Raw genomic sequence first — 22,829 nt, 5'->3', positions numbered from 1 at the left:
TCATTCCCCGTGCCTAAAACAAAACAAAACAAAACCCCAAAAAACATTAAAAACCTTAGATTACATTCCTGAAGCTAGCTCCCAAAGTTCATTGCCTTATATGGCCAATCCCTCCTCCTGAGGCTGACAACAAAGGTCTAGCTATCAAAGTACTGAAATCCAGCAATCAAAAGGTCCCTTCAGCTCATGTAATGAACATGCCCAAATAAAATTAAACACCTCATCCTAACACAAGGATTCCTTTTCTAGCTTTCTAAACTGCCAGTTTGCTATATGCCAAGTCTGTCTCCTCACTATCATTTGTCCTCTGGGACAAATACCATTTCCCCCTCTGTCTTTCCATTGTTCTCCCTTCTCTTTTGCTTTCTATCCCTTCCCTGTCTTCCTCTACCTCCTGATTTTGTCCTTTATTCCTGCCCTTTGTCCCTCTGGTGCAAATGAATCTTTCATGTGCTTACTCTTGTTCTGAGAACTTGGTCTTGGGTGTCCTGAGCCTATACTTTTCCTTTCACTACTAAATAATAGCTGTAGAATCATGGTGATTGTATCTATCCCCACAAACTCTTTGGTGTTTTTAACACATTTGCCTTAATTATATTTACGAGTATGCATGTATGTTTCTGTGTGTGAATGGGACCTGTGTGCAGGTATCCACTGTATTTGAAGTCCAATGAATTTCAATGGAAGACCATAAGCACGAAGACTTTCAAACTCCTCAGTTTTAACGTTATCATCCTGGCTGTGAAGTGAACAGATATTAGAAAAAGTTGCAGTAGTGACAAAGATGAAGACTAGCTGGAAGGCTAAGGCAGCTTCCCCGGTGTTAAATGGATGACTGTTCAGAGTAGAAAGGGCAGTAGACTTGGAGGGAAGTATATTGTTATGAACCACTTTGTATATAGAGTATAATCTGTTAATGTATTAAAAGAGCATGTGTGGTAAAACTAACTGCGGGGTCTTGGGCTTGAAAAAAAAAAAAAAAAAACCAGAAGGATAGAGATTTATATGCTAGAGGAGGCTTGCCAGGCAGGCAGAAGGAGGTGGAGCACACTGAGCTTGGAATGGAAAGGGAAGGTTAAAGCCATCGGCATAGATGTCTGAGATTCAGGAGCAGATTATATGAGAAAGTCATGGCATGCATATGAATGTTGAGATTTTAAGGCAGTTCTGGGAAATATCTTATTTAAGGGGCGGAAGAGCTGGTTCACCACGCAAATTGCTTTCTTCACAAGAGTAAGGACCTAAGTTTGAATATCCAGACCTACATACAGCCAGTTACTATAGTGTGTAATTAATTATAATTCCAGTACTCTTGTGGTGAGGAGGATTGAAGAATCCTGGAAGCTTGTGAGCCAACTATCCCGGTGTACCCAGGGGTGATCAGCCGAGAGACACTGCCTCAAACAAGGTGGGAGATGAGTCTCAAGGTTGTCCTCTGTCTTCTACATGCATGCCATGTCACATACTCCTGTACTCACATGCACAAACATGTCATACACACACACACACACACACACACACACACACACACACACACACACACATGCATAATTATAGGCTTCTTGTATACAAAGATTAAAATAAAAGCCTTATTTGTAAAACCTGTGGTAGTCTGTCTCTTATGAATTTAGATAAAGAAAAAGGCCACTAAGTAAAAGATTAAACTATGGTAGATAAAAATTTAGGACCCAAAGGGAGTGATTCTTAACCTTTCAACCATTAGTTTACAGTGAAGCCCTAAGTTTTGGGATCTGGCAACTGAGTGGCTGCCTTTGTAGCTCAGCTCTGCCCTTAACTTCTTCATTTCTCACTTGTTACTTTACAAGACGTTTGCAAGGATAAATGGATGTAGCTGAAGTATGTGGAGCAATACTCAGTAAGTGGTCATTGTAATTCTCAGCAGCTTTAATTTATCGAATAAAGCTTTTTGTATTAATTCCTCCAGAAAGGTTTTATTCCTTGCTGTGGAATTCATGAAAGAGTGTGATATTTAATTGAGGATTTACATGAAAAATATATATGAAATATTGGAGTAATGGAGATAGGTTAAACTTGCAAGGGTAGTATGAGAAGTGGGCTTGCCTCACTGCAGGAATGATACAAAGATGTGAAGAGCTGCATGAGGTATCCAGTAGCAGACTGAGGCACCGTATACATGATGGAAAGCGGAGAAGTTTGCAAGAGCAGTAAGGATGGTAGAGGTTGTGAACCCTTAAGTCTAAATTACAAATAGGTGATGGAACACAGAGATCTGATCATAAAAGGTTTTTGTTTGGTTGTATTTTGTTTCCCCGTGATAAAGCTAAAAAAAAGTCATTTAATTATGGGGTACATTTTAAGGGAGAAGAAGGTGAGTGTGTTGAATGAAGTAGCTGGCTTATAAGACACTTTGTGGGCAGTTTGTCCCAGCTGTTTTCTGATTTAGAGGCAGAAAAGAGAGTTTGTTGAATACTTTGCAAGTGTCTATTGCAACTTGTGATGCATACATGGGGGTATGTTTGGTGCTGTCATTGCATATAGATGTGGTCTAGCGTTGTAGCTGATTAACTGCCAATCATTTAAAGATAAAACAACGACTGTTTTGAAACAAGCATGGCTGAGACATACTGTAGTGAATTATCCACCCTGTCCATACCTGTTGCACTATGCCCAAATGGGTACAGATGTGACCGGGTGGGGGGTATGGCTCTGTGGTCCTGGGCCCCAGCTTGCTCTCTTGCTTCCTGGTCTGGTTGCAGAGAGCATCCAGGTGGCAGGGTGGCTTCCCTGGAGCAGGAACCCACAACAGTCATCTGTTTCATGTGTAAGTGAATTCTCCCCAAATAAACCTCACTTAACTTATACTGAGTCTAGTGAATCTTGATTCTCACCCAATAGCATAAGCTGGTCTAAAATTGTCTATTTGTGCCTACATTCTTACATAGGAACAAAGAGCTAAATACTTTCCCGATTTTTGAAAGGTAACAGCTATGTTAAAATGAAAACTATTACACATCACAAAATCAACAGTGGTAGCTCAAAGAGCAGAGAACAAGTTACCTAAAGTCCCCTTTAGTGTTGTCTGTCATATTCCAGGTATAGTGATAAACTAAGGATGAGCTGTGAAAACAGACATCCAAAATTGAACTACAAATTGAAAATAAATGAATCAAAATCTAGAAAATAATGTCAAAAAGCCAATTTCTAGATCAAAACAATAAAAGATCATAGCATTGGTTTGGAAAGAAATGCAGAGTATCAGAGATGCCATCATCTTTACTGACTTCATCAGATAATAATTAAGGGTGCCCTTGAACAGAACACAGGGGAAATTAAGAAAAGCATGGATTCAGTGAATAGTACTTTAAGTCGACAGTGGATAGGAGAATAGGAAACTTGGAGAGCAAGGCAACCTCAGAGCATGATTGCAGAAAGATTTGGAGGCTATTTGGTGTTTGTGCATGTGTGTGTGTTGTGTGTGTGTGCGTGTCCATGTCCATTGTGTGTCCGTGTGTGTCTGTGTGTGTGTGTGTGTGTGTGTGTGTTTGAATAGGAGCTGATGTTAAAGATGGAATTATGAGGTCACTGAATGAAATAAGAGAATTAGTGAAGTGACCCAAAAAGAAGGAAACATTGTGAACACATTCTGTCTTGACTATGCAGCATCTTTTTTGTGTATAATAATTGGGTTATAAGACCTGTTTGGCTCCATGGTAACCTTTCTGTATAAATTACTGCAAAAGAAACATACTTCTAAAATCTACACATAAATTAACTGTATAGCTTAATTATGTTTACTAAAACAAAATGCATGTCTTACAATGCTGAACCGAAGATGCAGCTGCAGCAGTCTAGATGCAGAAGATAGGAAGAAGGAGTGAATGGAAATAAGGAAGAAACATCTTAGAAGGGGAACATCAAATATGTGGAATGAGCATGTGTACAGGGCAGGGAAATTGAAAGAGACCCATGAAGTGTGGAAAGAGGAGTTAAAGAAAGTGATGTGGACAGTAATGGCGTATACAAGATAGGGAAGTAAGAGGAGGACAGGGGAGGGAGGGAGGGAGGGAGAGAGGGGGAAGGGAGGGAGAGGGAACTGGGATCGATATGCAAAATAAGAAAAAGAAGGAAAGAAAGAAATTATACCCTAAAAAGAAGCAGAAGCAGAAGCAGAAGCAGAAGCAGAAGCAGAAGAAGAAGAAGAAGAAGAAGAAGAAGAAGAAGAAGAAGAAGAAGAAGAAAAGAAGAAGAAAAGAAGAAGAAGAAGAAGAAAAGAAGAAGAAAAGAAGAATAGAAGAAGAAGAAGAAGAAGAAGAAGAAAAGAAGAAGAAAAGAAGAAGAAGAAGAAAAGAAGAAGAAAAGAAGAATAGAAGAAGAAGAAGAAGAAGAAGAAGAAGAAGAAGAAGAAGAAGAAGAAGAAGAAGAAGAAGAAGAAGAAGAAGAAGAAGAAGAAGGCTACTGGCGGCAAAAGAGTACCAGCAGGGACACAGGTAGGAGATGCAGAAGAGGAGCAGGAAGACAGAAGTAAACATGAAAACACCACAAGGAAATCTAAGTTTGTATGCTAATTAAAATATAGACATATTAGGTGAAGGCAACAGAATCAGAAATTCAAGGGCACCCATGGCTAGGCAGGAAATTCCAGGACAGCTTGAACTGCATGAGACTAAATCTCAAAAATATTTTTAAAACATATTTAAAAAGAAGTGCAATGAAGAGAGAAGGAGAAGGATTAGCTCATTCCTCTGGAGCAGGCATTTACAAAGGAACACCTGCAATAATAATGTTCTTACTTATCTGCGAATGGAAGAGGAAACAAGTGGTGTGGGTTGCTAATAGCTAACCTGTTAGAAAAGAAAGAACATGTGTTCATAGCATAAACAAAATTTATGGGTTTTGTGATTCACAAATAAATAAATAAAAAAAACATTAAGAATGTTTTCCAGCCTCTCCCATACCTCTACAAGACTGGGATTTGTAATATATTGATTATATTATATATTATACTGTAGTTTGATGTAATTATGAGGTCTTGTTATCAAGGTTAAATATCTAAAGGACCATGTTTTACTTTGGTGCTAATGAAATGTATGAGGATGGAGTTTTAATTGTTCCAAGATTTCTGCCTTGGAAATGAAAGAATGATGATCAAGAATAGAAGAAGAGAAATTATGGCAAGACTAGATAGAGATATTAGGTAACCTTTAAATTCCAAGGCAGCAAAAATCACTAGAGAGAAGTCTGGACTCAGATGAATTTTTCTAGTGTGATTTTCCCAAGAAAGTTATTGAAGCCAAGTAGATGGATGAGGCCACCTAGATGATGCCAGGTAATAGTTAAAAAAAAAAAAAAAAAAAAAAAAAAAAAAGGACTTCAGACAGTGGAACCAGGACGTATCCCTGGTGCACAAAAGGACTTTTTGAACACATCCCCCATGGAGGGATAACTGCCTTAACCCAGAGACAGGATAGAAGTCCCACTCCCTACTTCAAATGACCTGTCATATCTACATGACCCCACCTGGATGGCATTGCCCTACATGTGGAATTGGGGTGGGGGGATGGGAGGGAAGGGTGGTCAGGGTTCATGTGAGAGGGCAGAGAGGGTAAAAGTGAGGGAGGGAGGGATGGAGGGAGGGACAGAGACCTGGGATCGACATGTAAAATAATAAATTAAATTTAAAAAAAAAGGTTAAACTCAGAGTCTTAAAGAAAACAGGAGAAAATGATAATTTGCATGTTCAAGAGAAATTCCTTATTTTCCATTTAGCCCAAGATGAGAACTTATTATGCTGAGGCTACAAAGGAGAGAAAAATCTACTCTACAAGGACATAATAAACAAAGCATACAGTCTTTTCACAAAAATGTAAGCGTATGAAAGCTTGCATTCATTAGCACTTGATAGGTGATTCTGGGTACAATAAACCACTGAATTCTCACCAAGTTTCAAAGAACATTACTAGAAGAAGGAAAGCATAGATCTAGAAAACATGGTTGCCACAATACTTTTGTCCTTTCTCTTGTTTCTCTTGTTCTCTCCATGTTTTCCATATCCTGAATTTTAAGCCTCGTAGTTCATTAAGCAAGTTGCTTAGCCTAAAGACTTCCGTTAAGACTTAAAATCCTTCTTCCTAACAGAAAAATACTGTCTCTGGTCATGATACTAAAATTCAGTATTTCTGGTGACAATCACTCCCTTCCACCACTCTGTCTCCATATTGCTAGATACGTCAGGCAAACGATTCAGAACATCTGTTCTCAAGGACTGTTTTTGTACATTTCCTCTGTCTGAAACTACTTTCTCTACCAAGTCTGGACCTCCCAAGCATTCAGTCTCATAACTATTTAATTAAACTTTTTGTTTACAATTCATTTTCCATATTCCCCTTGCTGGTCAGCTTATTCCCATCATTGAAAAAGTTGTTTTTATATTTACTAAAAGCCAATGTTTGAACAACAATGTCAAAAGAAGATCTTACATTGATTTGAGTAACCAAGTGGGCAGTAGTTAATTTTATGTAGGGAGGGTGATTTCCAGACATTTGATTGGATAATGTTTCTAGATATGCCTTTAAGGTTATATCCAGAAGAAATCATCATTCATATCTTTGGACTGTGAAAATTTGATGACCTCTGATATGATCCACTACAGATTGAATTAGAACAGAAAGCCAGAGAAAATGAACTCAGGATGTCTCATTGCTTGAGTATGAGCATGCCCTTCCTGTCCTTAGCTTTCCTATATGCAAGCTATTAGGTAGACACTGGAGTCTATGGCAGTTACAACATAGCCTGTTTAGATTTTCTACTTTTGAATGACATTGTTTAGTTTCCTAAGTAGTCAATTGCAGAAGACAAGAGAATGAGACAGTCTTCACTATTTAGTAGAGACTATCTATCTATCATCTATCTATTTAATCTTATCTTGTATGTACATTCTGAGTTTTCTTGATTTAAAAAATAAACAATATAGTTTAATATTATTTAAGACACTGGCTTAAATAATACCTAAGCACAGAATCAACCCTTGATGACGTTGCAATGAAGTGTCTGAATTCAGAGCTATTGGCATTTGTTTGCTTTTTTTTACTTAATGATCTCCACAGTAATGTGTTTTTAATGGATTCCTTTAAAGAATGGATAGTGTCTTTTGGAAATTTCTATCATCATAAGTGGTTATTTATTCATATAATATAATTCATGTAACATGGTAGTTAAAGACATGGACTAGGTAAAGAGACAGACGCACACTGAAACCATTTCTTTGGAACCTCATTTAGAAAGATGCCATTCTCTTCAAAGTCTGATCCCGTCATCTTACCCACAGTTAAAGCCAGCTCACCTCTCTTGTTATTTCCACCCACTTCATCTTTCTTTTTAGCATCTTCCTTGCAAGTTAACATCTGACATGTTTTATGGTTCACACTCTCCAAACTCACTGAAGTGGCTAGCAGGAATTATGAGGCCTTTTATTTATCACTCTCCTATTGCTTCATTGTGAAGTCTTTGCACACAGGAGCAATAGATCCTATCTGTGAATGGGATCCTGCTTCACCTACTCACTAGCTGTGTGCTCAAGAGAGTTACTTAAGTGCCTAGTCTTTGATTACTACCATTCAACACTGAGGGTACCAGAGCTCACTCTGACATCATTTTTATTAGAATTGATAGGAAATAATTCATCCAAAAATTTTTCAAAATTCCTGGTCCCATTCAGAACATGTACTTCATTTGTTGACTACTGGCTTGTACCATCACTGGTTCTAATAGTCTCAAATTAAAATTAGGAAATTGTCCAGCAATAGTAGACTGCATACAGACATTTTGGTACATTCATGTGTCAATACAATGAGACATCAGTATATAAATATCACAGATGTATATACTAATATGGATGAACATTAAATTTAAACAAACATGTAATTAAAGACATAAAACAAGTATTATCTATGGTATGAGACTTTAGTTGAATTTAAATCCTGTAGAGGGGTAGAAATGAGTTGTGTTGGGAAATTGAAAATACTATTGCTTTTTATAATTGTCACTGTCATTTAAAAATAAAACAGTACAATTATTCAGCAACAATGATATGTGACTAGAAAGCAAGATTCTCAGTGTTCACAAATATGTAGCATGTTACTCTTTGAGATTCAGGGACAGTAAGTCAGTAGTCCAGCAACAATGATATGTGACTAGAAAGCAAGATTCTCAGTGTTCACAAATATGTAGCATGTTACTCTTTGAGATTCAGGGACAGTAAGTCAGTAGTCCAAGAATTTTTGAAATGATGATTATTTTACACATATATTTCTAACAAACTACACTTTATTATTTGAATATCTTATGTTGTATATTTAAAGAATGAAATATACTGACAAAGATAAAATATATTTAACAAATATCTACACCCTACAGAAATACTCAAACAATGAAAAAATACTCATCATTTAAAACACAGATCTCCAAGCAAGGTAGCAGTGCCCTGAGACGCACATGTGGACATTGTACATTAAGAACATATTTTTCTGCATTGAAAATAAGATATGGCATGATAGAATATCCTAAAATCTTACATGAAGTATACTGTATCACAGCTCATTACTAATCTATTTTTTTTATTTTAAATTAGTATTTTTGTTCCCTTTTCTAAATGTTACTATGCCAACACATATACTGTTTACTTACAACTTACATCCATGAATACTGTGTATTTTTTTTCTTTAAGTTTTGACCCAGGGTCTCACAGTGTAGTTAAGGCTAACCTGAAATCCCCTACATAACTGAGAATAACCTGGGAGTTTTAATTCTTAAACTCTTTCTTCAATCTGAATGATGGCTACACAGTGAAGCTTCATAAAACTTCACTGGCTTTTTCTCAAGAATAGCCTATCTGAAGTTCTTTTTATTTCGGAATAAGCTGTTTCTGTTTCATTTCACAGTGAAGTCACTTTTGCAAATAGTTTTTTTTTTTTTTTTTGTTAAGTTTAAATAGTCAGTTTTTAATAGTGGTAAGATATTTTTCTAATACATGAAACATAACAACAGCAGATAATAAACAGCACCTATTGACAATGCAGGCAAATATCTTATGAAAAGAATATTTAATTTATGTTTCAACACATTATCAGAATTTACAAACATAAAATAACATTTCATTAAATTTTAGTCTGGTTAAACAATTCTTATTAATTTTTGCCTCATATTATGAGTCTCAATCTTATAATTGTTTCATTTACATTTCTATGGCTATATATGCACTTTTTTTAAATTCAAGATTATAACTCCACAAACATTGTTACTGCCATAGAACATTATCTACCCACAGTAACCGTAGATTTCCAGGGGCATAGCTGTTTGAGTGACAGATAGAAGATAACAAAGAATTTTTATCTTATGTAACAAGCCACATCATCTTTTGGGAATGCAAAGTAAGTCATGTGAATTCCATGCTGTGATGAAATGTCCCCAGTGCTTGTCCAGGGCAGACAGCAATCTTTACCCGTGTATCCCCTCTGAATATAAACCTTGTCTGATCATCTAACCCCATCCTCTCTTTGATCTAAGCCAGTCTTACTAAATTTTCCTTTTCCTTGATTAACCACACAAGAGAAAACATTTACTTATTATTTAAGAAACCTCAGGTGATCTTCCTATTTCTGTATGCCTGGCTACTTACCAACACAGACATGTCACCTAAAGCACTTCTTTGTCTGTGAGGGAATCTCTCAACAACTTAACTAAAGTGCTTCGGCTTCTCCTCACCACATATGGTTCTGTTTAGTTCTTCAAGAGGGAAGACTCTTCTCCATATTTATAGTGAGGTATGATAATGAGGGTCTTACCATGGGTCTGTAACAACTGCAGGTTGGTATTGGTAATGAATGGAAAGCAGTGCTACCAAATGCAACAGAGATTTCTGATCTCATTAAAATGAGTTGGCTCTTGATCCTTTGCATCACTCAAATAATAATAAGTTTAAACTTATTTATGCTCTTCTAGATATCTATGTGCCCACATCTGTCTGATGGAAGCAATTGTTCTATTGTATGTTGCTCCTAGAAGGTGGTATGAGGCTTTAGTAATGGACATTTAAGTCTTAAAACTATACACACAATGATTCACATTGTAACTTCCTTATATGAGGACTCAGACTTTAAAGTATGTTGCAACTGTACTCAAAATCATTGCATGTATAGCTCATGATTTTTCCCTATCTTTTTTAGATAAATTATTGAAGGCAAAAGTGACTAAAATGATATGTTATGCTCCAACATGCATATTCTAGGTTAGCAGTTTCTGATCTATGATTCTGAGTACTGTTTGGGGTCATGGATAGCTATAATCCTGTCAGTAAAAGGAAATGCCATTTACATTTTAAACCAAAGTAACCAAAAAATTTATTATATCAACCTTATTTCTATAGTGATAAAAAGTGTTATTGTCATGTGGGTCAAAGTGTCTTGCTAGGAGGTAAGCCACCAATTCCCTGGTACTGATGGTGACCTTTTATACTGGATGATAGCCTTCACTTGTGTCAGACTCTGCTGACAGAATGTGACTAGGGATATTGCCCTTGTTGCATCATGTGGAATGTGAGACAAGATAATTTAAGGCCTGCACCTGCTATGGAATCTTTAGTCACCACCAACTGCTAATTTGGTCTCAGGTTCACAGCTGCACATCTATTTGTGAATATGTAAATAACTTAACAGGCAAAGGACAAAGATTACGTAAGTTGAACCACACATGACTTTCTATTGCGTATTAGCATCCTCAATTATAAAATAAGTAGCTATAACCTGATTGTTAGATTCTTTCAGTTCTGAGGTTCTTTGGATCCATTAATATATGGAGAAATTTGTTTACTGCAGAATGATTGATTAATTGATGGTAACAATATTGTATAGGTCCTGGACTATAATTATTTAGTTTACGCATGAATCAATGATTAAAAACACATTAGGCATAAGTAGATAGAATCTATGTATGCTACAATTAATTTGATAGCATTTTCCAAATTGACAATATTTAAATAAAATTAAGTCTTAACAAACTTCTTTTAAAATTTTGATCATCAGCCACAGATTGTAGCACACTTAATATTTTTTTGGTTAAAAAGAAAGCTTTCTGGACAGTTGCAATTCTGGGTACTAGAAAAAAATGACAACTAGAATTTTAAAGAAAGCAAAGCAGATTCACAATATTCTGTCACTAAAGTTATTATTCTCCATGTCATCACCAAGACTTTACCAACTTTATCTGACCAACATCATTAATAGTATTGTCCAAACTGGAAATGTTACTGTAGCATACTGTAGAGGATGTAGCATTGCTGTAGACAAAGCTTGAATCACATGTCTGGATTGGGTCTGAGCCCCAGGACTATTTCTTTGTTCATTCTTTGCTTAACAGCTGTTTATAACGGAAGGACAATAGGCCAGGCACTGTCCCAGGTGCTGAAATATGGCACCAGTCATTCAATATAGTTTTAAAAAAATCTAATCATATATAAGAAAATGAATTTACTATTAAACAACAAGAATCTACATTTTCCCTTTGGTGTAATTTAACCAGTTTTCTGGAATCTTCTGCTACCCATCATGCCTTAGCTTTTGTCAAGTTGATATGAGGAGATTTTCCATCACTGATCATTTTGGAAGAGTCTAAGTACATTTATACTAATATAAATATAATCTTGTCTCAAAATATTTTTCCAAGAATAATTTATTGTCTGTTTTCTGATTGTCTTCATATAAGTATAGAAGAAATTTCAGTCAGGGCATTTTGCTGTAGCTTCCAATATTTTCTAATTCTTCCACTACGAGATATATTCAGTGTGTATATTGGACCATATAGAATATTATAGGCTATGTGATTAAAATATGCACAAGCCAAAGTAAGTGTTCAATCTTCAAATGCCTGTTGGAGGTGAATATATTCACTGATGTATTTTAATTTTATAGAATATTTTCTTAAACTATTACAATAAAAAAGTATAATCATGTGTCAGGGGAGTCAATAATTAGGCCTGATAAATCAAGTGAAAGAAAGAATAGGAAATAAGAAACAGGTATCATTCCACAAATAGAAAGACATCCTGCCCTTGGATTTCTGCTTGAGGCAACACTTTGTTTCCTTTTTTAGAGTTCACCTTATCTAAGTTTGGATTTCTTAGCTTCAGTTGTAAAAGTTCTCATATAGAGCATCAGAAGATAAATGGAGTTAGTGGGAGGAAGTTTCCAAAGCTCCAGGGAGCATATCACTTGGTAATGAGATACAGCCTCTAAGAAAGGACAGTGTTAGAAGGAGAAATATAGAGAAAGAAGGTAGAGAAAATAGAGAACAAATGTTCTGGTAGGGTCATGCCTAAATACAGAATTAGCTGGGGGAACTCACAGAAACAATCTCTTTTTCCTATTTATCATCTAAGTTTATTCCTGTGTTTTTCTACACCAGAATTAAAGAAAAAAGCAAGAGGTTTCAGTTGGAGATATAGTCCAGACATAGATTGTGCTCATGCATACAGGAACTAAGTTCTGGTTTCAACACTCAACATCAATAGAAATAGTCAAATCCAAAGATAAACCCCAAAGAAACAAACACTACAATACATCGGATAAGTGTTTTCTGGAGCAAGTTTCTATTTTTATTCAAATCTGATCTAATGGCCTAAGAATTAGATGTGACTATCTAGAGGGCAACATAAAAATGGTTAGGTTGTCCTGTCCACTGGCCACTACTTGTAGCAGTATTTAATTGATTTTTAAAGTTTTTTTTTTCAATGCTAGATTTGAGTCTACTAAAAGTATTTTGAGTTTTTATATTAAAATTGTTAAAATCCTAACTGTATACGTAACCACGGTTTGAGTATTTGTTCTTTAAAAATAAATTTTTCTGGTAGCTTTTCACCATACCAAACTTAATTTTAAAGTATTAGACAACTTGTAGGCACATAATTGCTGGTATTAAACTGCCTTCACATATTGCAATGATTTATAGAAGACACATGTGTCATTTATGCAGAGAAATTAGACTATAAATTCTGTGTGTTTGCTTTTTTTTTTTACTTATATCCCAGTTGAGTGTAGAAAAAGCATGCCATTCTTTAGTGGCTGGCAGAGCTAATTTAGTGTTATATTTGAAGTTATGGACACTGAGTTTTAGAAGTAATCACAGAAGTTTAACCATTTCTAGTGACAATGTTGTGATGAGATTTCCACTACTGATTCTCTGTTCAGTTGCTTCTTTCTCTCAGATACCCGTATGCCCCTATCCATTTAGGGAAAAAAAAAATCTAAGTTCTAGTTCATAGCTACTTTACCACTAAAGAATTGTTTGAGGTATGAAAATAAGAGTTCTGAGCTAATTTAATCATCACTGTGGATATTGTACCATACATAGACTCCAGTATTTCTTTCTAAAACAAGAATTAATAATGTGTGTGTGTGTGTGTGTGTGTGAGAGAGAGAGAGAGAGAGAGAGAGAGAGAGAGAGAGAGAGAGAGGGAGGGAAAGTTGATGGAAGTTGGTTCTTTCCTTCTTTCGTGAGGCATCCTGGGATTGAACTCAGGTCATCAAGCTTGGCAGCAGTGCCCTCACCCACTGAGGCATATCTCTGGCCTTGCAATGGAGATATTTCCAAATCCAATTTTAATAGATCACCTATTTAAAAAAAAATCAGAAGTAAGTACTTAGTGACTCTTCCAATTCCAAATAGCAAGTTTTGCATGACTTCAGTGTCAAAGAACGAGCTGATTAAAGTTCCATACAAAATCTTAGTGTTCATCACTAATGCCCACATCATTTTATGATGCCCTATGAAAATTTTCATCAGTTTTCTCACTTTATTTTGCTGTGTTTATCCCCAAACCCCCTCCCTACTAGTTTTAAGTGGCTGAAAAGGATCTGTCTCTGTTGCCCTTCATAATAGTTTGAATTTTCTCCAATGACTTTTGCTCTGAATAAACCATTCCCTTCCACAGGTAGGGGAATGCCACTACTTCACAAAGTAAGCTCTTCAATGTTTGGTTCCAGTGCTTGCCTTTCTCACGACTGTCACATTGGGAAACGTAGAAGGCTTCATAAGCTTTGGTGACTGAGGTTGTTTTCCTTAACACAGAGTCAGAATGTTGTAAACATGAAACCTTATACAATAATGGAGCAGAAACTTGAACTAAGTGGTGATGGATGCTTTCTCAGTGGTTTGCATTAACAAATCACCTTAAGAAGAATGAGTAAGTATCAAGACCAGTGATTTTTATAAACTAGAAAGAAATTAAGTGTGCGTGTAAATACAAATCTACCATCAACCAGCACCTGCAAAGCAAGAAGCCCAGCGTCACTGTCCAACCTGATTGGGTTGACAAATTTATAATCAACCTCAGTATTAAATAACATTCTCTGCTCAGGACCTTCTCCAACTAACGGGTGAGCTTCATGGTTTGACATTTAACAATTCATGCTGGTGATGATTTATTCTCTTTCTGTCAGAGACTTGTGATCACAGAAGGACTCAGAAGAGAACATGGTTCTTTCTGTTGCTGCAGACAGTGCTGTTTCTTAGCAAAACAGAGCCAAAGAAATATCTAGTACATTTTAACAGAAATTCAATTCTATTTCCCCAAGCAGTGTGATCTGGAGAATGAAGCTTGCGTCTAATAAAATTCCCATTCAGAGTTCCTCACCTTATGGTTACTATTAATATTTAGTTGATGAGAGAAAAGAAAACAGTGACTATACTCCTTACAGCACCTTCTCAAACATTAATGGAACATTTATTCCTACATACTGTTAAAACTCTAGCAAAAAGTCATGGACATTAGTAGAGATAAGCTCACTATCTGATGTTCTTGAACATTAAAAATTTCACATGGGTCTCTGTGGGACAAACTCCTGGTGTCAGCAGGGCTACATTCCTTTCAGAGCCTGAGAAGGAATCCATTTCCACCTTCTAAAGGGCATTTGCATTCCTTGGCTTGTAGCTTTTACAGTCTATCTCTACAGACATCAATGTCAAATTGAACCATTTTCACATCATATCACAGTTACACTGACTCTCCTATGCCCTCTTTAGAGTGTAATGAAATATACCCACAGGTTCAGTGTATGCTCAAATTGTAGGCACTTTTTTTTTTTTCTTCTTCAGAAGGGAGGCATTCTGCTAAAAGCTGGGTTGGAGAATGTTCTTAGTATTTCCTCACAGAAACACAGGCAAGCGTGCACAGGGGGAGATACAAATGCAACAATAAATTTAAGGAAAAATGGTTAAAAATACTCTCCGTACTTCTTGTCAATGTCAAAATGTCTGTATTTCTACCTAAGAGGTACTGACAAGGGAAAACGGTGTTTGTGCCCATGTGAGTTCATAATGAGCTATCCAGTCAAACCTCTCGACTGGATAGGTGTAACAAGTTATTAAGAAAGCAAATCAAATTTAAGGCAAATGACAAACAAACTTGCTATTCAACATGCCCACCTCTCCTGTCCTCTATAGATAGCTCTTACAAGTATAAAGACTACTAAATAGAGAAAATCTCAAAAAGAGCATGCCTATCAGACTTCAGTGACTCCCCAAGGGAGGCCTTTTCCTCTCTGAGGAGTGGATAGTGATGACATGCGAGATGGTGGGGAGCAGGAGAAGGGGAGGGAGGGGGAACTGGGGTTGGTATGTTAAATGAAAAAAAATTCTAATTTAAAAAATAATAATAAAAGGATCTGAACAAGCATAAAAATAAAGAAGGCCTATTAAAACGAATTCTTATAAGAAATCATTTTGATTTTCAAAACTTGTTATTTTTAGATGAAGTTTTCAATGAATGTAATATTAATGAAAAACACGTGAGTTCTCATAAAATCCTCAAGGACTGCTGACATGGAATGAGTTCCTTTAGTCTTATATTTGTCATTTCCTGTCTCCTCTCAATCTATGAAATAAGATATTTAGACTTTACCCCTTCAGTTTCTACTGGCATTCTCCAGTCAACTGGACACAGTAGAGGACATGCCTTAAAAAATATGTCCATTTATGTGGTTTAGAAGAGTGTTGTCAGCACAGCATTTGAAGTTGTAATTCTTGCACTTTATGTGCACATTACAAACTTTATAAAGGTTAAAACTTCTGTATTTGAAACAATGTTTTTTGAGTCATGGTCCCATGGGCTCATCATTTGATTCCTTAATTTTTTGTGTCTGTTTCTAATAAGTTTTATTTGAAAAATAAAAAGATAGGATCATATGAAAACCTAGATACTCACGTGTTAGACTTTACTTGGGAATATCATGAATATCATATTTGCTAACTCAGTCTGAGCTGCACAAGAATATCAGATACTAATGATAAAATATCTCAGTGGACTGAAACCACATAAAGGCTTATTCCTTAGTCATGGGGAATCCCTGGTGGATCCAAGCAACTTCTAAGGAGAGTGTCCTCTCTGTAATGACATGGCAATTCATGGTCCTTCCAACCATAGTTATGCCACTAGAATCTGAATTTTTCCTGTTACCAATAGAGGGAAGAAGGGGAATGGAGATGGAGACAGAGATGGTGATTGTGGGGCTTTAACTCACAATTAAATACTTGACTTTGTAAGTGGCATGTGTTTGTTTTGGTCTCAGGATTGTGTCCTTCCCCCACACTCTATGCCCTGGAAAAAGTCCTGGATGTCCCAGAATGCTTTCTTTAGACAAGGCTGGCCTTGAACTCAGAGATCTGCCTGCCTCTACCTCCTAAGTGCTGGGATTAAAGGTGTGTGCCACCATGGTCTGGTCTCAGGTTCTTAATCTGCAATGCCTAGTACAAGAGTGAGAAACAAAATCCTTCTGGGAACCTGCAAGGGAGAAAGGAATGCATATGTGTGTGTACTGTGGAGACTTACCTTACCAATCAGAGGGCAAAGATAACTAATGTATCAACACTTCCTTTAATTTTTACATTTTTTCACATACAATAAAGACTGGTGTTGAAGCCAGCCTTTTAGTAAGTCAATTGAATCAATTTTCCTTTTAAAAAAAGTCATAAGCCTTTTCTATGTGCTTTGTATAAGACTATATCAATGTAACTTATAGTCAAAAATGTTTGTGGTTTCGTGAATTGTCTACTCCTTTACCATTTAATCTGTCAAAACAACCATCATTTGAAACTACTGTCACACAATCATATGCACATTGATATATGCATTCATATATACACAATGATTCCTTCAAACTCATGGCCCTACTACCACTGTAAGCAAAGAAGAATAGCATTCTTGTGCATGCTGTCATTTACAAAGACACTAGTTTGTATGAACTTTTCTGATAGGTCCATGTTAAATATAAACATTTGTATGTGTAACATGAAATTAATAAATTGTGTTCAAATGTATCTTTTAGTTGCAGTGAAAATATTTGTACATGCAAAAGAGATCTTAAAAGAGCACTTAAATATTATTGCTGAATTTTCTAGTACAAACCAATTTTCCAATATTAAGTTTACATATTTCATCTGAGAAGTTATATCTGCTCCACAGTGGCTACTATTGCGTACATAGGCAGATCATACATGTAATTTTCTTTTTAGGACCAAAAGTTGTCTACATTCTCTGTACTTCCAAGTGAATTATTCTCCTCATTTCTGAAACATATTTTCTCAACAATTATTTTCAATGATATAAGACAGTCTTCCGGCCTGAAGTAAGTTTGGAGAGTACTGAAACCAATGCCTCTGTCTTCATTTTCATGTTCTGTGTAGAACTGACACAATACAGCTGAGATCTGGAGGCCCATCTCAGAGAACAAGAAAGATAATACCCATGGGCAGTGCATTGTTCTATCCCAGCCTGCCCAACCTCTTCATGGTGTCTATTAGAATCTGTCTTCCCAATGACTCATATGTGTCACTGAAACCTTGATAATTTTGCTCATCATGTACATTTTTACCTGGTTGTTATCTCTCTTGAGTTACAGTAGATACATATATTGGGCTTGGAAAAAACACTATCAAATTTCTACATTCTTTCTAATTTAAATGCTCATGACAGTGAAGAGGACCCAACAGTTAGGACACTGCCGTGGAAGCCATTTCCCAGGTACTCTGCATGTTCTGTAACATTTTCAATCATCCCCACCATAAAAAAGACTTATGGTAACAAAATACTTATTTGTCTCCTTAAGTGCTTGTCTGTAATTTAGTTTAATGATGCTACACTTTCTTGTGGTCTCTTTAGCCCTCCAGGGCCATTTGTATTGATTTAGCCATTTGGTTTGTCTCAGTAACAAACAGTCACATAAAACACAGACTAGAACAAAAGGAACTTTGCTGGAGTGGAAAATAACACTTATCAGTGAACAAAACTTTGGGTTCTGGGTGACTTCTAGGGAAATTTTCTACTTCTCAAAATTTAAATGATGATGGCTATGCCAAAGAATGATATCTCAACTTTATAAACATATGCTTTACATTTTTAGATACAACAACCAATTTCTATTGATTAGAAAACACGCAGAATTAGTTTGCTCTATCAATTCAGGTTGGTTCATAATATTTTGTTACTTAATGTTAATACACAAGGAGTGTAGAGAAAAATATGGAGTAAGACCAACTAACACAAATAAACTACTACAAAGACATAGGGAATCAGCTAAGGGGGGGATTATCCAGGTGGCCTTTATTTTTTTTATATTATTCTTTTTTAAATTTATTTTATATAACAAAGTCCATTTAAATGAAAACAAACATTTATAGACAATATTTGGGAATTTGGGTGTTGTTCTTTCCAAACTACTTCCTGCTGATAAGGGGCGCTGTCATGGGAGATTCAAAGACGATTCAGAAATCCTGGCTGTAGTCTGTAAGGCTGCTTTGTCCAGCTGTTTTGAATGTAGGATCACCTGCTACTCTGTTTCAGGTGGTCTGGCTTGATCAAACCACATTAGTCTGGAAGGAATCCACATCTTTTCATTTTCTGTGGAAGTAAAAATAGAAATCCTTTTCCCCAGTAACTTGTCCTTGAACTTAAATTTTGGAGTCAAAGCATTTTTTTAATTTAATTTATTATTTTACATGTCGATCCCAGTTCCCTCTCCCTTCCTCCCTCCCTCCCTCCCTCCCTTTTACCCTCTCTGCCCTCTCACATGCACTCTAACCACCCTCCCCTCCCATTCCCCCACCCCAATTCCATATGTAGGGGAATGCCATCCAGTTGGGGTCATGTAGATCTGACAGGTCATGTGAAGTAGGGACTAGGGCTTCTCTCCTGTCTCTAGATTAAGGCAGTTATCCCTCCATGGGGGATGTGTTCGCAAAGTCCTTTTGTGCACCAGGGATACATCCTGGCTCTACTGTCTGGGGTCCCTTAGATTGCTCAGTCCTTCTGGCTGAGACCCATATTCAGGGGGGCCTGAGTCAGTCCCATGCTGGCTTCCCAGCTATCAATCTGGTGTCCTGTGAGCTCCTCCTTGTTCAGGTAAGCTGTCTGTATGTGTTTCTGCCATCTGGTCTTGTCCTCTATATCTGCATCTGGGTACTAGTTCGACTCAGTGTTTATGTATGTTTGATCCTGTTTTCAGTTGAGGGCTCCATGGATAAGTTAGTTGTTGATCTCACTCTCCAGGAAGGGCATTTATGATAGCCTTTCCACGGAAGCTTAAAACTCAAGTCCAAATGGATCAAAGACCTCAACATCAATCCAGCCACATTGAACCTCTTAGAAGAGAAAGTAGGAGGTACCCTTGAACAAATTGGTATAGGAGACCACTTCCTGAACATAACTCCAGGGGCACAGACACTGAGAGAAACAATTAATAAATGGGACCTCTTCAAGCTTAGAAGCTTCTGTAAGGCAAAGGACACAGTGGACAAGACCAAATGGCAGCCCACAGACTGGGAAAAGATTTCCACCAATCCTATATCCGACAAAGGGCTGATCTCCAAAATATACAAAGAACTCAAGAAACAAGTCAACAAAACGCCAAATAACCCTATTAAAAAATGGGGTACAGAACTGAAGAAAGAATTCTCAATAGAGGAAATCAAAAAGGCTGAAAGACACTTAAGAAAATGCTCCACATCCCTAGCTATCAGGGAAATGCAAATCAAAACAACTTTGAGATGCCATCTTACTCCTGCCAGAATGGCTAAAATTAGAAACACCAATGAGGATTCATGTTGGAGAGATGTGGAGAAAGGGGAACATTCCTCCACTGCTGGTGGGAGTGCAAACTCATACAGCCATTTTGGAGATTAGTATGGCACTTCCTCAGGAAAATGGGAATTATTTTACCACAGGACCCGGCAATCCCCCTCTTAGGCATATACCCATAGGATTCACATCCATGCAACAAAGACATCTGTTCAACTATGTTCATAGCAGCACTATTTGTAATAGCAAGAAACTGGAAGCAACCTAGATGCCCCTCAATTGAAGAATGGTTAATGAAGATGTGGCACATCTACATAATGGAATACTACTCTGCAGAAAAAAATAATGGTATCTTGAAATTCGCAGGCAAGTGGATGGCACTTGAAGAAACCATATTGAATGAGGTAACCCAGTCACAAAAAGAGGAACACAGTATGTACTCACTCATATATGGATTTTAGACCTAGATCAAAGGATCACCAGCCTATAATTCACACCACCAGAGGAATTAGGATACAAGGTGTATTCTAAGAGATTCATATAAAGTCCCTCACAGAACTGGGAAGGGACAAGTCCACCAGAGCTCAGGGGAAGTGGGGGGGGCAGCGAGTGGAGAGAGAAGTAGGAGAAAAGAAGGGGGAGGAAAGGAAAACATGCGCGACCAGGAAGATTGAGCCTGGTTAGGAACAGAAGACAGGAAAGAGAGAGAGAGACAGAGACAGAGAGAGAGAGAGAGAACATAAAAGAGGGAGCCAATATTGGTTTGAAGATAAAATTGAACACAAAGAAAGGTCTAGAGAACTACAAGTCTGCTCCCAACAGCCTTTATTTTTTTTTAAGACTCTTGAAAATAATATTTTTTTCTTATTTTGACATAAACCATTGATTATTATAGAGACTACAGTGATGACATTTTTATTCAGAGGTACCATTCTTAGCTTAATTAACTATATAACTCAAATCCAAGAGAGCTAGAATTTTGAGATCACAGAAAGCCTGTCACTTAAAGAGCCCAGACACTTCATTGCATCTTATTATCAGTTACAGTTTTTTTTTTCATCATAATTTAAGGGGTTGAGATATTAAAACATTCATTTATATCCAGGTATCTAGTCAATAAATGAGCCCAGCTACCAATCATGAATAATCCCCATATGACTGCTACACTGAAATGGGAAGATAGGGTGAGGAACTAAGATTTTCCAAATTCATAGCATATTGTGCACACAGTTCTGTCGAAAGACACACACAAGAAATAAGACAATCAACTCATGCTTATTGCAAATGGCCAAAGAATCATTTGGCGTTGGTTAAAATCATTAGCAGAATCAATACTGATTCAAATTGAAGACACTAAACTCAATAAACCCTTATGCTATATCTATGAATAATCCCGTATGCTATATCTATGTACCCAGAATAGTGCCAGCACCTCTGAACTGAACAAAATGTGGCACCTTTGTTTAGAGGCTCAAAGTCTATTGGAAGAAACAGATGCACCATGAACCCTAATACTCTCTTGCCATGTGGGGACCAACAGATTTAATTCTTAGTTTACCAAATGAGTGTGTTGTTTGTCTCAACAAAACAGCCAACTGTTCCCTTTTGCCATCATCCAGATTCCTTGAAAAAGCATGCTGTAGATTCTGGACATCTTCCCAAAAAATATAGTTTCCAAGTGGTTTTACACATCAACAGCAAGTGTAGATACATAACTAAGCAAGTTTACCCTACAGTAAATACAGTAATTTTCTTGTGCTATTCTGTTAAGTTAATTTTTCAAAGTCACAAGTCACATCATATAGAAGTATGATGGTCCAACAAAGAAAGTTAAGAAAGGAATAATTAAGCAGAATTGGATGTGATTTTAACAATGGTTTTCTGTACAAATATGAGAATATCTTAAAACTTTTTGTTATTGATCCAATACATGTTTTCATTTTCTTTCTTTCTTCCTTCCTTTCTTTCTTTCTTTCTTTCTTCCTTCCTTCCTTTCTTTCTTTCTTTCTTTCTTTCTTTCTTTCTTTCTTTCTTTCTTTGTTTTGTAGGAATGTTATCAGTATAACAACTTCATTTAAAATTCTCAAATAAAATAAAAATAATGCTGGTATGATTCATGATTTCAGGCACTAAAATGAAATGGTATGGAGTCTCCTCTAATCAAACGTCAACTTGTATAGCCACATTATGAGGCAAACATCGAGTATGGATAAAACAGCCATGAAAATCATTCAGGGTGATTCCATGTTGCAGATTGCCATATAGCACTCATAACTCCAGCACAAGCATATTTACAATTGTATGTATTTAAAACACATTTATTAAATTTTGTTTTAAATCCAGAATTATAATCCATAGACATTTCTTAAATGAGAATAATTAAGTACCTGGATAACAGTTCATTCTCTTGATATATGACAAGATATATGACCTTAGAATTAAGATTATACTGAGTGTCAACCAGAGAGAAACTGACTAAGGGAATAAGCACCAGTATCCATGTACCTTCCTCCTTCCCTCCTCCATTTCTGTCTTCCTTCCTCAGAAGAGGACATGTATCCTCGTCAGTAGAAGATAATTATTTCCACTTCTTTAGACATTCTTCTGTCTTTTCTCATTCTTTTTTGGTTGTATTACATTTTCACATCTCTTTACATCAAATCTTCCCCAGCATTATGACCTGACTTCTGTAACAAAAGCTATAGCCTTAATCTTGGACTATTTTTTCAAA

General features: G+C 36.6%; 1 pseudogene; it reads right to left on the bottom strand.

The window, feature by feature from the left end:
* Positions 1 to 22,829, bottom strand: part of LOC127226555 (heterogeneous nuclear ribonucleoprotein A3-like) — a 155,312-nt pseudogene that overhangs the window by 73,136 nt on the left and 59,347 nt on the right.

Source organism: Phodopus roborovskii, unplaced genomic scaffold, assembly GCF_943737965.1.
Source record: "Phodopus roborovskii unplaced genomic scaffold, PHOROB, whole genome shotgun sequence".
Taxonomy (NCBI): Eukaryota; Metazoa; Chordata; class Mammalia; order Rodentia; family Cricetidae; genus Phodopus; species Phodopus roborovskii.
This window is presented reverse-complemented; position numbering and strand designations above follow the sequence as displayed.